The sequence below is a fragment of the Pan troglodytes genome, chromosome 9, assembly GCF_028858775.2.
Source record: "Pan troglodytes isolate AG18354 chromosome 9, NHGRI_mPanTro3-v2.0_pri, whole genome shotgun sequence".
In the NCBI taxonomy this organism is placed as follows: domain Eukaryota; kingdom Metazoa; phylum Chordata; class Mammalia; order Primates; family Hominidae; genus Pan; species Pan troglodytes.
This window is the reverse complement of record NC_072407.2, coordinates 85,702,731-85,718,362: the sequence shown is the minus strand read 5'-3', so window position 1 is coordinate 85,718,362 and position 15,632 is coordinate 85,702,731. Positions and strand designations below refer to the sequence as shown.

Sequence of the window (15,632 nt, the reverse complement as noted above, 5' to 3'; positions counted from 1 at the left end):
TCCATTGACCTGTTCCCCACCCTACCCTGTCCTTAGCCATAAATATTTTAAAAGCTAGATAGGAGGGTACAGAGAAGACAGTGGAGGCAGTGGGGAAGTTATATTACGTGTGGCTAGTTAAGTTACATAGCCAGAAGAGGCCAGAAGAGAAAAGTGTCCTGAACTCTAGGTGAGATCAAGTGCATATTTCAGCCTTAAAAATTTATCCTAAAAACCTCTGATTCTGCCATTTCCTAAGTGCATGGAGAAGTGACAACCTCTCTGAACCTACATTTCCAGATAGGATTGTTATTGGAACCATGACTTAGAGCCATGCAAGCTGCAACGTGCACATGTCCAGTAGACTCCAATCATATACACAAGGGGCCAGCAAACTTGTTTTGTCAAGGGCCAGATACTAAGCATTTTATATTTTATAGGGCATACAATCTTTATTGAAATAGTCAACTTTGCCATTGTAGTGCAAAAGCAGCCATAGACAATACATAAATACATAAATGGATGTAGCTGTGATTCAGTAAAACTATTTGTGGTCATGAAATTTGAATTTCGTGTAACTTTTATATAAAAGTTTCATACAAAACAGTATTCTTTTCTGATTTTTCTTTCTACAAACCGAAAATGTGAAAAACATTCTTGGCTTATAGACTATATAAAAATGGACAGTGGGACAGATTTGTCTGCAGGCCATGGTTTGCAGACACCCCCCCACCCCCACCCACAGCATGGACCGAAATGTTTGATAACCTCTACAGAGGTATAATATGGTGTCCAGATTATTGTAAAGAGCAAATAAGTACTTGTAAAGGCATTAATGTAGTGCCTGCCCCTTATAAGTGTTCAGCAAGTGGTTATTATTACAATTAGCTCTTTTAAAAATAATGAATATTGACTCTCTATTTGCCACTGACCTTTGAGGGGGGAGAGCCATTACATTTAGGTTGTTTAACATTTCTACTATATTAAACTTGTATTATAATTAAAATATATATTAAAAATTAAAACTAAAAAACTGGTTTGTACAGATAGTGGCTCTAGTAGGCCACAGAGTTTTTGGGTTTTTTCTAATGTCCCAGTGTTGCTTCTTCAATTCCTAGATATTTCTTTAGTACTTGGTCTGTGCTTCTGGGTGCTCCATAAATGAATGAGATTAGGTCTTTTCTGTCTAGGAGATCTTGGTATTCTTCAAAGTGATTATACGCACCCCAGTGGTAGCCAAGACCTTCTCTTTTTATTAATTTTTCATCACAGCCTTTAAATTTCTGTTTTGTTATATGTTTTATAGTGTGCCACACTGTGACACAGTAATACAGTTACACAATAATTTATAATATTTTATGTATATAAAAATACATAATTTATATTTACATAAATATTTATTAAATATTATAATATATTTATTATAATATAATATAAATATATATTATATAAATATATATAATATGTATTATATATTTATGTGTATATAATATATATTATATATTTATGTAAATATATATTATTTACATAAATATATTTATGTAAATATAAATTATGTAAATATTAAGATAATGGGTGAGTATGCAAAGTGATTTTAAATGATGGTGTCAGCAAGCAAAGTTTTGAAACCACTGGTTTAGGAAGCAAACAGATAAATATATCCCAATGGGAAACCAGATTTGGTATGAGTGATGAATGTTCTTATTCACAATGACACAAGTGTTTTCAGGACATGAACTGACATTTAGTCTGGTGTCTTGTTTTGACATTTAATGTTAAGTACATTGTGTGAGAAACAAGATAGTTTACATTTTTTTTATTTCATAAGAACACAACAGCTATATGAACTAGATAATATTATCCTCATTTGATAGATGAGGAACCAAGGTTTAATTCAGAGAAGTTAAGCAACTTGCAAAGGTCAGCTTGAATGAATCAGGACTGTCTAACTATAAAGCATGACATTTTCCACTTTAGCCTTCATTGCATTGAAGAAGTTCATAAAAAAAGATGATTAGTCTCTGGTATTCCTACTCTCAAGTTAGTCTTTTTTTCCATCACATGTACTTATGTTATTAAGTGCTAAATGGATAAAATTTCACTCCTCCAGAGTTCCGTGGTTAACCCCCCACCATCTCTTTGCATATGCTTCTTATTCTGATTGCAACACTTGTTGTTTGGATATCTCAATATCTCCTACTCATCTATTAAGACCCAGCTTAAGACTCATCTTCTCCTTCCAGAAGCCTTCATAACCTCATTCCCCAGACTGAGTTATTAGATGCCATTCCTCTCAACCTCTATAGCACCTTAATGAAAGTCCTTATAAAAATATGCTATGCAGCTGTGTAGTTAGCTATTATCTATTAAATTTATTACTCCCTGGACTGAGAGCCTAAGGAGAGGGAGAATATGACCTTGATTACATCGTTCTTCTGGCATTCAATGTAATAATGTAGTGCCTGGGACATCGTAAGCCCTCCATATATACTCACAGAATGAAGGCATCTCTTCTTTACTGATTTGAAGTCTGAGATAACTTTGGCAAAGGGATAGATTGAAGTGGTCTTAACTAAGGTTTCTCAGGATAGGACAAATTGGTGGTCCCCAAATTAGATTATAGGGGACCAGATAATGGATAAACAAAGAAGGCAAACTCTTATATGTAGGAAGGCTTTCTCCTTCTGAGTTTTCTCAGAAATTGAAGAAGGTACACACACTCATTCCATTCAAATTTATATTAATGATGTATATGACATCAATATATATTAATTTCTATATATACTTATGTTTATATGTATGCACACATACTCATGAACACGAATTCATAAAAATAGACTGCCACAATTTCTATAAACTGTCATGGATCACTGAATGTTCAATAAGAGGGTGAAGTTTATTAACACTCTCCAGGCTGGTCCATCTTGCAAAGTCATCCAGTTGCTGTAAATCTCCTTTAGTCCTAAAGTCGTTTCCCTTCTGGATGCATAAATCTTCACTTCTTTCTTTGAAGGGAACTAGCATTTACTGAAAGATTTTTTATGGTGTTCTAGATACTTAACAGAGGTGATCTCATTTAGTCCTCAGACATTCGCACAAGCCCACAAATCCTGGACCCAAAAGAAAATGGATCAAGTCAAAAGCAACTCAAGAATTTTACTGAAAACTAGGAAATCTATACTAAAAAGGAAGGGGACAAGACTAAGGAAATTTCTGAATTAATGAATATTGTTAAATTCAGACAAATTCGTTGCATGGGATTATATCAGAATAATTTCATGGTAATTAATTGAGATTGTGACCATTAACGTGGACACTTTGTTTATGAGCAGGGACCTCTACAGTTGATTGAGAGCAAAGCTTCTTCTCTCTACCAAGTGTGTTACTGTTTGTGAAGAGCTTCCTTTTTTTTTTTTTTTTCTTTTGAGACAGGGCCTTGCTCTGTCACCCAGGCAACACAAGTGCAGTGACGTGACCATACCTCACTGTAGTGTCAGTGTGGCTCTCCTGGGGTCAAGTGATCCTCCTCCCTCAGCCTGCTGAGTAGCTGGGACTTCAGATGTATGCCATCATGACCAGCTGGTATTTTTTGTTTGTTTGTTTGTTTGTTTGTTTTAGTGGAGATGGGGCCTCACAGTGGTGCCCAGGCTGAGGACTTGTTTCATAAAGGGGACAGCATTGGAACATTTGTCTTCAGACATTTATGTTTCATAAACCAGAAACATTTCAGAACAAACTTCTATAGGCCACAGAATTGCCAACTTTTTATCTTGTCAATAAAATGAAAGACATTAAAAAACAAAATAAAAATTTACGAAAAAAATCCAACTACTGTTTATTCTCACCATCATTTCAGAAGTAAAAAGAACAATACCAAAACAATAGGAAGAAAAAATAAATAGCAGGAAGGCAATAATTCTATAATAAAAGAAGGTCATTTTAGCTCAATGAAAAATCACTACATCCTACTTCCTTTTCTCAGTCTGCTCTGGACCAACAAGGGCCAGGGACCAGTGTCTAAGAACCACCACCACTGTGCATAGACTTTGAAGTGGTACAGATTTTGATTTAAAGCCCGGCCCTGCCAATTTCTAGCTGTGAAACCTGGGGCAGGTTACTCAACTTTTCTCAGCTGCGATTTCCTCATGTACTAAATGAGGATAATATCTCACTGACTATACTCATTTCCTAAGGCTGCTGTAACAAAGTACCGTAAACTGGGTGGCTTAGAACAAGAGAAATGTATTGTTTCAACATTTTGGAGACCAGAAGTCTGAAATCAAGGTGTTATTTTGGCCATTCTTCCTGCGAAGGCACTAGGGAAATACTTGGTCTAGGCCTCTTCTCTGCCTTGTGGTAGTTTTTTGGTTTGTGGCACCATAACTCCCATCTCCACAAAACATTCTCCCTGTGTGCACCTCTGTGCTCAAATTTCCTGTTTTTATGAGAACATCAGCCATATTGAACTAGATGGAAGTAGTGGCCCACCGTATTCCAGTGTGACCTCATCTTAACTAATAACATCTGCAACAATTCTATTTCCAAATAAGGTCACATTCTGAGGTACTGGGGGCAAGGACTTCAACATGTGAATTTTGGGGTGACACATTTCAACCCACAACATTGACCAATCTCTGGAATTGTTGTATCAAAGTCATACACAGGATAGGCTGAATATATTAGAAAGTACCTATAAAGCATCAGAAAGAAAAATAAGGGAGGGTTGTTTGTTTTTAAAAAACAAGTTATAATTGAGAAATTTATAATGTAGGGACAGTAAGAAATTTGTGTAAGGATATAGGACTAAGAAGTAGTGAAGATAAGACTTCAAATACATTCATTTAATAAATACATATTACATATAACATTCATTTAATGTGTACATATTATGTGGCAAGTCCTGTTCTGGTGCTGGAGATTCAACCAAGGACAAAAAAGACAATGACCCTGGCCTCATGGAGCTTACATTCTAGTTGGGTAGAGGAGCAAAAGTAAAGAAATAAACAAATAAATATAAAATATTTCATATATACATTTAATATACAATATTTAGTATATAATGTTTAAGCAGAGATAAGTACTATAAATTTTTTAGAAGTCTAATAAGAGGGAGAGATAAATGGAGGAATAGAGGATGCTGTTCTATACAGGATGTCAGAGAAATCTCCTCTTCCAAGGAGACACTTGAGCAGATGGAATTCTGGCTGCAGTGAAAGGAGCAAATTCCAAGTGAAAGGGGAGCTGCTGAAGGGAGCTGAGCAAGGAGTGTTGGTGTCTGAATTTTGTTTTAAAAACATGGCTGGCTGCTGTGTGGAGGACGGGTGGCGGCAAGGCAAGAATGGAAACAAAGAAACCAGTGAAGAGGTGGTTGCAGAAATCCATGTGAGAAATGATAGTGGTATAGATTAGGGAGATGAGGGTGGAGATGGAAAAAAGACTGAGGGTACATTTTGAAGACAGAGTTGACAGGATTTGATGATGAATAAGGCATGGGGTGTAAGACAAAAAGGAGAGTCAAGAATGACTCCCAGGTTTTTGGCCAGAGCAACTAGGTCAATGATTGTGCCATTTATTTAAATGGTGCATACTGGGAGTAGAGCAGATTCAGGAGAGGAAACCAAGAGTTTAGTTTTGAGCATTTTAAATATCAGAAGCCTATTATTAAACAATCAAGTAGAGATGCTTAGATGTGGTATGCAGCTGGATATAAGAGTCTGGAGCTTAGAGCACAGATTGAGACTGGAGATCTACATGTGGTAGCCTTTGATCTACAGATGGCATTTTAGTGTTGATACTGGATGGCTAGCCTTGGGAGTGAGTATAAAAAAGAAGTCTAATGACAAACTTGGGGACACTCAAATTTAAAATATCAGAAAGCAGAGAAGGGCCCAGCAAAGGAGACCTAGAAGGATAGATTCGTGAAGTAGGAGAAAAACCAAGGGGGTCTTGATAACCAAACAGAGACAATGATCGATTCAGGGAAGTTGTAATTGATTCTGCCAAATGCTGGGAGAGGTTGAATAAACTGAAAACTGTGCACTGGATATTGATTTTGTGAGTGACAATGTTTTCATTTACCTTGATAAGAACAATTGTAGTGGGAAGCCTGATTGAAGTCATTAAAGGAGAGAATGGGATGTGAGGAAGTGAAAACAGACCCTAATGTTTTATGTTACCTGTTGCCGCAAGTGCTTAGAAGCAGTGGATATGAGATTTAAGAGAACAGGTGCTGTAGTCTTAGACCTCAGCTATTATTGTGACTGTGCCATCTGTTAGTAAGTTACCTAACCTTTCTAGCCAGAGTCCTCACTTATACGGTAAAGATAATAGTACAGACCATTTCAAAAAGTTGTTGTCAAGCTTAAATGAGAGATATGCATAAAGTTTTGTGTATTGTCAGCCCATAATAAGTGCTCAATAAATACTAGCACCATCACTAATTTAAGCAAAATATTGATACAGCTTCAAGGTTCTACATAATTCATTATGTCTGAGAGTAATTGTTGGTTGAAGTGGTAATTATGAAAGAATATGTATAAAATTATGATTATTCGTGACAGGGGAACAGAGAAATGCTACAATATAAGAGTTATCATGACTCATATATATTAATTTTTCATGGAATGATGGTGGTATAGCCAGGTAGCAGGGGAAAATGGACAGGGAAGAAACGGCTCCTGAGGGGATGTGGGGGCTAAATGTAGGTGGAAGGCACTGAGAAGACTTCGAGACCAAACCATTTCAGATAATAAGTGGATACCTACTTCAGACATATAGGAAGTAACCATTGATCTTGTAGCTGTAGTTATCACCTGTTCTTTGTTTACATCTGACTTTTCTTACCAGTTTAGAAGCACATGTCTTACTCCACCCCTTACCTCCAATTATATTTCTTACCTCTGCTCCTATAGTACCTACTATTAAGTATGGTCAGGAAAGACGGCATCTCATCCATGCGTGTTCCAGACCCTCTAGTAAGATGCTCAGAGGAAAAGCTAAACAAAGAGAGAACAGACTGTATGTGAGCAAATTAAGTTGGCCACAGAGTTATTCTCTGGAAACATGGAGCTAAGAAAATCTCTCATGTCTAAACCTGCATATCCTGCAACATTACAGCATCACCTTGTCCCACAGAGGGTTACTTCTGATGGCTCTCAAGGAATGCTGACTGCATACCTTGAAGATAGCAGTTTCTGATCGGGAGGAGCTCATCAGATAGAGACCTCACCAGTGGCCAAATACTAGGTTATACTGACTTACGGTAGGAGTTAGCAGTGGAACGTTCAAGACAGAGATACCTGTCTTCCTGCTTGGCACACCATGACTTAGTGGCTGTAAGTGTATAGTTACATATAAAAGTTCATTGTTTTTATGGGTTTTGTGGTAGGAGCTTGTTTGAAAAGGGTGAGAAAAGCCAAGATGGTCTCACAGTGGACAGCAGACATGTTGCAAATTTGCTTTCTTGGGCTGATGAATTTATTTGAGTAACGGTGGAAGTAAAGCAGAGAGAAGCTAGTGAGCTGGGCCAGCAGCCCAGCACAGAGCCCTGGGCCCTTCATTCTCTTATAGAAAGCCCATCTCTGGTAGAGAGATGTTAGGTCTCTTTAGGGCTTTTTCCCCTTCACTGGCTGGCAGGTTAGAAGACTCCTTAGCACAGTAAAATTAACATCTTAAAAGGTAGTTGAGGGAGAAGGTGTGGCAGAAATTCATTTTGTCAAAGGAAATACGGCAGGAATGAGAACCATTTGGTGGGGGTACATACTATAAACTAGGCACTATATTTTCTTGATATTCTCCATTTAGTCTTGTGATGTAGGTTTTAATATACCCATTTTACAGGTAAAACATATGCGTTATAGTAAATTAGTGGCAAAGACAGGGTTAAGCACAATTCTGTTGAATTTCAAAACTTATCTTTTTATCCTTTCTACTAAAGGCCATAGTAAATCAGTCTGCTCTCATTGTTCATCTGCCTCTAGCAGTTTAGTGTAAAACACTACTTGGGGCCAGATAATATATATGAGTCTGGGCTTTGAAACTAAATTGCGTGGAGTCCATTAGAGCTCTGCCACTTAACAGATATATGATCCTGCGTGGATTAGTTGACCTCCCTGAATCTCAGCTTCTTCTCTGCAATATGTTGCTCATGATAGTACTTACCTTACAGGGACATTTTGAAGATTGAGTCAATACATGCTAAGCATTTAGAATACTGCATGGCACCTAAAATGTGTTCAATAGATATTAGCTATTATTATCCAAAACATATTTTCCAGTGCTGTTATTCGATGAACCTAAAAAGGTTAAACTGACCTTGTCAGGGAGGGAACAAAAAGCTCAGGCACTGCTCCCCATGAAGCCTGCCTATTAATGATTTTTGGTCAACAGTACTGTTTATGATTTCCAGTCTTCTCGTTTGCTGGGCTTTCATGCTCCAGAGGCAGCATGGTAGAATAGAAAGGCACTGTACTTTGCCATCAGAAGACCTGGGTTTGGGTTCAAGTTCAAATCACACTTTGTGTGACCTGGGCAAGTCACTTTATCTTTCTTGCCAGGGGTTCCTTATCTGCTCAGTAAGGGGGTTGGACTCCCTAATCTCTAGGACTCCTTGCATTCCCTAAATTCAGTGAATACCAAACAAAGTCATTTAGTCTCTCTGATCTCTGGTGCTCATCTGTACTGTAGCACTCCTGATACCTTCTTTAGTCACTGAGAGACTCAGTGAGAGTGAAAGTGTTTGGTAGACTGTGACAGGCTATGCAAATATAGGAGTTGATCCTTACTATTAAGAGCTTTAACCCTGAGTAATACGCCTTGCTGTATGTGCATTGGTGCAGGGGCTTTTTCCACATTTTGTTGTCTTTGCCTACCCCTCACTGAGTTGGGTGGATCCACCTTAACAAGGTGTAGGGGAACACGAGCAGAGGATGGGGGTACACTACTGATGGTGGGAAAGCATCTTATTGGTTAATAGTGGTACATCCCAAACACCAATTACTGTCACTGCTTCTAAGGCTGGTATATTTATCAGGATGAGTTACAAGGAAATATATGTACCCAGTGAGCGAGAATGCTGCATGGTCACCCCCTGTGATGTAAAATATGAGAATCTAGGAGGGGCTGTTTTATAATTCATCAGGTTCCGCTAGTGAGTTCTGTCAGAGTCTTAGTTATAAAGGCAAGTGTGAACCGGACAGCAGACAGGAGAACCTGGCACCAAGGAGACGGAGAAGCTGCCTTTGGTGCCTCCTGCCTCCTCCCTGCTTTGTTCCAATAATTTTGTGCTCGGTAAGTTCCTGGCTTTGCAGCTAATCGTTGTTGTTGAATAAGCTTGGCAAACGTACCCATAGTTTGGAATAGGCACTTGCTGTCAGAAGTGTGTGTCAGTGTTTGGGCTCCTGACAAATTCCACAATTTCCTTTTAACGAGCAAAATAGCTTAAAAGATGAAAGAAAAGCCGATGAATCAATTATTCACCTTGATCCTTGGAAGGCTGCTTTCTTTGGTTGCTAAAGTTTCTCAGGTTTCATTCTATCAGTTTCATTTGTTGGGTGAGCTTTGAAAAAAACAAGTCTCTTTGTCACGAAATTGTTTTTCTTAGCTGCCAAAAGGAGGTATGTACAGGGTGGTTTGTCCATCCCCACCCCCCTAATTCACTCTCCTCAGCAATCGGCAAATCTTAAAACAGACCGTTTGCCTGGTAACCAGCTCCAACTGAGCTGAACCTGTGCAAGGCAAGATTCAAATTGCAATCTTTTGTGTGAACAGAACAGAGGGGCTGTGAATAATTGGCATTGTGGCGATTATTGTGAAACTCAGTATGGTGGTAGTCCTGCGTTTTGCCGGGATGGGATCAGAATCCAATGAGATTTGCATTTGGCGTGCCTGTTGATGATGTGGGAGAGGGAGTGAAAGAAAAGACTAGATCGTTATGGAAAGAGCTGTACGACGTACCCGCAGGACGGACAAATGCAGAAGGCATGACTGTTGTATTTGCATGACTTGTGGCTGGCTGTTTTCTCTAGTTTCATTATCACCATTAACAATTACCTGAAGCTGCATTTTGGTCTCATTTGGGTGGGCTCCGGGTATTTGCTCCAGGTCCTAGCTCCAGGCGGGATGCGTGCTAACTCCTGGTCAGCTAACTATAGGAAGTCATTTCCTCTTCAGAAGGAAAGAGAAGTGAAAGCTGTACCTTCTTAGACTCTCTGCTGTGTTGTTTTGCCTCTGTCCAAATCTCATGGAAACCGACAGCTTGACGTACTTTTTTTTGCAATAGCAGATTTAACTCTGGTGTCATATGGCATATTATATATGGAGAGGAGTAGCAAGGACATTTTTTTCAAATGTTTCAAGTGTGTCTAGCTTGTTGACATTTGCTTTATTTCACTGGCAAGTAGCTACTGTCTTCTAAACCCATAATTGTTTGTCCAAAGTGTTTACCTGTACACTATTGTACTTTCTCTTTACATGTAGAATCTGTAGATGTGACAAATGTCCTCTTTAACCTCAAAGAAAGCAACTCATTTTAGCATCTCTTTGAAAAAAATGTATGCATTTTTTTCACCAAAGACTTAGCTTACTCGTTGCTTTATTTTTTGCATAAATATTTTGGTTATCGGCACCACCACACTTCCAATAAAGTTATTTCTCCTTTCTTAGTATACTTTCTGATTATACCAAAAACTTGGCAGATTTGGAAAATGGAATATATATTTTTTCAGGAACACTTTTTTGTACATGCTTCTTTTGTCCATAAATAGCTTTTCCATATTTTCCGTTTCTCTGAATAAGTTCTGCTTAAAGAGCAGAGGAGTGATGTATTGTGGTTGGCACTTAGGGGTGTGTAACCTGAGACTTGGTTTCTAATCCACAAGCGGCTGCCCCACAAGGGGTCTGTAAAATGTCTTATGTTTGGCTCAAAGCTTCTGGATAGAGCAATAATGATTAAGATAGGAGATTCAGCAAATCATCGCAGATACAAATGAACATCTGTGTTTGATGCTCCAGCCAGCCTATGACATTTTTTAAAGCTTAGGTCACACAGCTGAAGGGTCCTAAAAGTGTTAATATACCTTAATGCCAAGAACAAGGTAGTTTATTTGTTGTAAAGTACCTTTGAGCTGCACTGTACATTAAATTTTTTAAAATTACACGCCACACTCCACGGTTTATTTTACAGCAGTATCTGGGTTTTGATTCAGTGTGGTTTTATGGAAAAATAAACCTATGTACCAATCTCAAAAAACTGAATTTCTTCTCATTTGGTGGTGGTTTTTCTATTTTCTCCACCCACCCATGATGAACTCTATTTATAGCAACAAAAGAAAATTTAGTATGAGTTATTCCCAATTAAATTTACAGCAAGGCAAATATAAGCTGTGACAAGAACCCTCTTACAGGGCACATACACACAAAACCATGTCTCTCAAAACAGGATTAAAAGCGAAAGAGGCAAATGTTAATTTTGCCTACGTGACACATATAATTTCCTTTGAGAGGGTAGGGAAGGTGGCAAAAAGGACAGGTTTAAAGGTGCTGTTCAAAGACCTGGCTCAGCAAGGTGTAAATGGAAAGGGCAGGGGTTCTGTGTCCCCAACCAAGTATTATTGTCTTCACCTCACACTCTTTATCTGTAAAATGGAGGAGGGGAAAATTAGGAGAATTAAACCAAATTGATGATTTAGGTAAAGCAAATAGTATACTGTTTAGCACAAAGTGATGCCCAATGAAAGGTAATTATTATTGTTGTAAATTGTATTTTGTCAAATATATTAACTCATTTTGATAGATGTTGATTTTGAAAGAAATTGGCATGGTAAACAGGAAGATTATACAATTTTTTAAATTAACCAGATAGACTTCTTATAACTAGATCATTTTGTGTTTTTGTTTTTATTTTGGAAACTTAGTAAAAACAGGGTTATTACCTTTCTGTTCACTTTTAACTAATTCCTAGAATAGTATCCAAAATCCTTACATAATTATTCAAAGAATACATTTTATTTCAAATAGAGAACATGGAAATAAACTGATGCCAAATAACATGTCATAGCTTTCCACGTTATTTGCCAAATAACAACTAGGCCATAATTCCAGCCCTAACATTGTATTAAAATACCTGACAATACTAGTAAATATAGTTTATGATGTCCCAGGCACTGTGCTAATGGTTTGACAAGCATTTTCTCATTTAATCCTCATCACTACCCTACCAGGTAGATCCTATTTTGCTTTCCATTATCAAATGAGGAATTGATAAAGAAAATTTTGTTTAAATATACTACTAATGTAAATTGGCATATAGCAGTGCTAGGATTTAAACCCACGCCTGTCTGATTTCAGGATCCACATGATGACCAACATGTTGGAAGTATGCAATAGAGTTTGCCCAGCTCTTCACACTTCCATTTTGGGATCTTGGCCCCATATCTGCTTTGATTCCTCTCCTCATATGTTTAATCCCTCTCAGAGTTTAGGGAATATTTTAAAAATGAAGTTGGGGATTTCCTTGCTCTCACTTTTGGTCTATGCCAGTTAAGATCACATTTTCCTGAGCCATCTCTCCTATTTTTACCGAAGTATAAAATTTGATATAAAAAATGAAACATAAAAAGTTCATAAATCTACCAAATTCAAGGCAAGCTCTGAAAGTTACCCTAAATCAGTACCACCCTTTGAACTGAGCAAATTTCCCTGTATCTGTGGCTTTAGAGGAGGCTGTAGGCCAAGAGGATGGGCTCACTTAGATCTTGCTCTCTGTACCTTCTGGATCACATTCAGGGTAAATAGGACCCAATAATTTTTTCCCCAAACATTCCTAAGCTCACTTTCAAGAGGTGTATGATGTGCCTCCCCAACCCGTTGCCCCCGAGTCTGAGGGGAAACTAAGAGCCTTCTATTTGCATGAGGGTAGGAAATAGGGCAAGGGATGGATGCTGTTAATCACTGCTTGCACTCATGAGCTGAGATGTCCACACATCTGCATGAAAGGTCTTTTGTAGTGCAGGAAGAAACTATGAAAAAGAAGAAGGGCTAGCCCAGGACTGGGAGCTTCTGCTTATGTTCTTGTTCTGGGTCCCAAAAATATGAGTCAGCCTACCTTGAGTTGCAGAACATTTACTTCTATTTCAGAGCAGTAAACTAAAATTCCACTGCGTTGGTTTTGTGGGGCTTTTGTCTGTTTTTGCTTTTGACTTTTTTCTTCCATTAACCCAAAAGAAATCATTTGAAGAAGGAAGTGGTCAAAACAATGATGATCTCAGGTTCAAGGGAAGACATTGGCTTTTCTAGTTCAGAGGGCATAGTCTTACTTTGGAAAGCAATTTTAGGATTGGCTGGATTAAAACTGTCTGCCATTTGTCTTTTAGGGCACTTGAAAACAGTTGCTTGGAGAGACCCTAGCTAATTTCATGTGTATTTTCCTTATCTCTAGTTTTAAATTGCAATTGTAACACTTAGAGCTGAGGACTAATAGAAAGCTGCCTGAAGGATCCAAGTGGAACCCTGCCTCACAGGGGAGGTTCCCCCTGTAGGAAGAGTCAAGTCAAAGCAGAGATGGCCATCAATGGCTTTGTGTGGCCTTATGCCATTACTACAGCCCCTTCTGTTTAGTGCATCATTCTCCCAATAGTTCCTTTTCATCTTATGTCACATTGGAGACAAAGACCCTCCTAAGGAGAATTAACAGCCAGGAGTTCTAAGCAACAAATCTTTTTGTAATTACTAAGAAATTTGAGGTTTGGGGGATTTTGTTTTTGTTTTTTAATGAAATGAAAGCTATTATGCAATTAACATGAATGATTTTTTCCTTTTATTTTTGTTTCTTTTAGTATTATTTTCACAAAGTAGTTTTCTAGGTGGGAAGACAGAATGCATTGTTGGAAGTATTCCCTACTACTAAACCTTGCAACTTTGCTTTCCTTAGCTATAAAGCAGGTATAGCAATTCCTGTCTCAGGAAGTTGGGAAGATGTAGATGAGATAACTTTATTTCCCAGTATTAGCTATGCTCTCCTCCATATGAAAGTATCTGGCACAGTAAATACTTAACGCATAGTATGCCTACATTAAGTGTTCACCCAATCTGAAAATACAGCAGTTAAATTGATGACTCTGTGAAGACTAATGGGTGCCATATTTATTTTGCCTGGAAGAGTTGGTAGTAGGGATGGTGCAAAGAGATAACAAACAAAAGCAAGACAAAGCATGCCTTTGGTGGTAGTATCTCCATTTTATTTTTAGTTTCTTCTTTATGTTTTATTTATCATTTGAACTTTTAATAAACATGAATCATTCATATGATTATAAGAAAAGGGAAAACATACTTTTAGGAAATTAGGGGAGAAAATAGCTGTTAGTATATTGTGAACATCTAACTCTGAAAGAGTCAAGCCAAATATCAAAAAAAATGCAAAATACTTGGGAAAGCCATGTGTTCTAGTCAGAATAATCCAGATTACCTTGCTTTGTTCGGTCGTTTTCTAGTTCATTTGTCTATTATTAGTTATTTATTAAGTATGGACCACGTGCCAAGTGCTCTGCTGGGTGATGAGATAACAAAGATGAAATATTTTAATCTTTGAACTCGAGGAGTTTATAATCCAAGGGACATGGATAAATGGGCCCTTAGTTGCAAGTGTGATTCCTTCTCAGCCATGACAGTAACAGATAAGGCTGCTTTCCTTTGTAAGTAGTGTCAAGCTTGCAAAACAAAGTAGTTTTCTAGGTGGAAAGGCAGAATGCATTGTTGGAAGTATTCCCTACTACTAAACCTTGCAACCTTGCTTTCCTTTGCTATAAAGCAGACATAGCAATTCCTGTCTCACAGGCGGTTGGGAAGATATAAATGAGATAAGTTTATTTCCCAGTATAAGCTATGCTCTCATCCATATGAAAGTATCTGGCACAGTAAATACTTAACACATAGTATGCCTACATTAAGTGCTCACCCAATCTGAAAATATAGCAGTTAAACTGATGACTCAAACTGACTTGCTCAACAAAGGGAATATATACTCATAGTGGTGATTATAACTTAAAAGTACATCAGTAAAGCTAGCTTCAAGAGATCTGATCCTGTAGCTCAGCTCACAATATTGTTAAGAAATCCCTTTTGGTCCTGCCACACTGCCTGTCTTTGTGTTAGCTTCATACCAAGACTAATTGCCCTCATGGCCCCAGGACAGTTGCCAGTGACTCCTGGACAACTTGTTTTCATAGTCACATCCGGCTAGAAAGAGATCCTGGCAATGATTCCTAGAATTCACTTTGAAGAGACTGGCTTCTATCCACCCCTGAACATGAGACCAAATCTCCAGCCCCATTCTAAAGCTTAGGTAGGATAAAGACAGTCTCCCCAGGACATTATGAGTCCTTAACTGAAATTTGGCAGCTGTTGCTGTTAGGATGGGATGGTGGTGGGGAAGCATGCTGGAAAAGCATCCAGCAGCCATCTATAACTTGTGAAATGTACAATACATAATGTACAAATGTCTACTAGAGTTAGTACATAACATAATGGAATGAAGGCCAAGCATATGATGGTGCATGTCCTTAAATTGGCTTCCAGGAAGAGTAGGAGTTTGCTAGGGGAGAAGAAAGAAGGAAAGGATTTGAGGTAGAGAAAAATGCTCTTTGCAGTCACAAAAGCTA

General features: G+C 38.1%; 1 protein-coding gene across 38 annotated transcripts in view; it reads left to right on the top strand.

Annotated features, from left to right (window-relative positions):
- The window catches only part of DLG2 (discs large MAGUK scaffold protein 2), a 2,168,441-nt gene that overhangs the window by 1,931,785 nt on the left and 221,024 nt on the right, over window positions 1-15,632 (top strand). For 2 of the 38 annotated variants that reach the window (XM_063783337.1, XM_009423848.5), the window contains exon 1: window positions 9,137-9,267. The exons of the other annotated variants lie outside the window; for them this stretch is intronic. The gene's annotated coding sequence lies outside the window, so the exon portion shown is untranslated. Of the gene's footprint in view, window positions 1-9,136; window positions 9,268-15,632 lie in introns of those variants that run through there. 38 annotated transcript variants of the gene reach the window in all.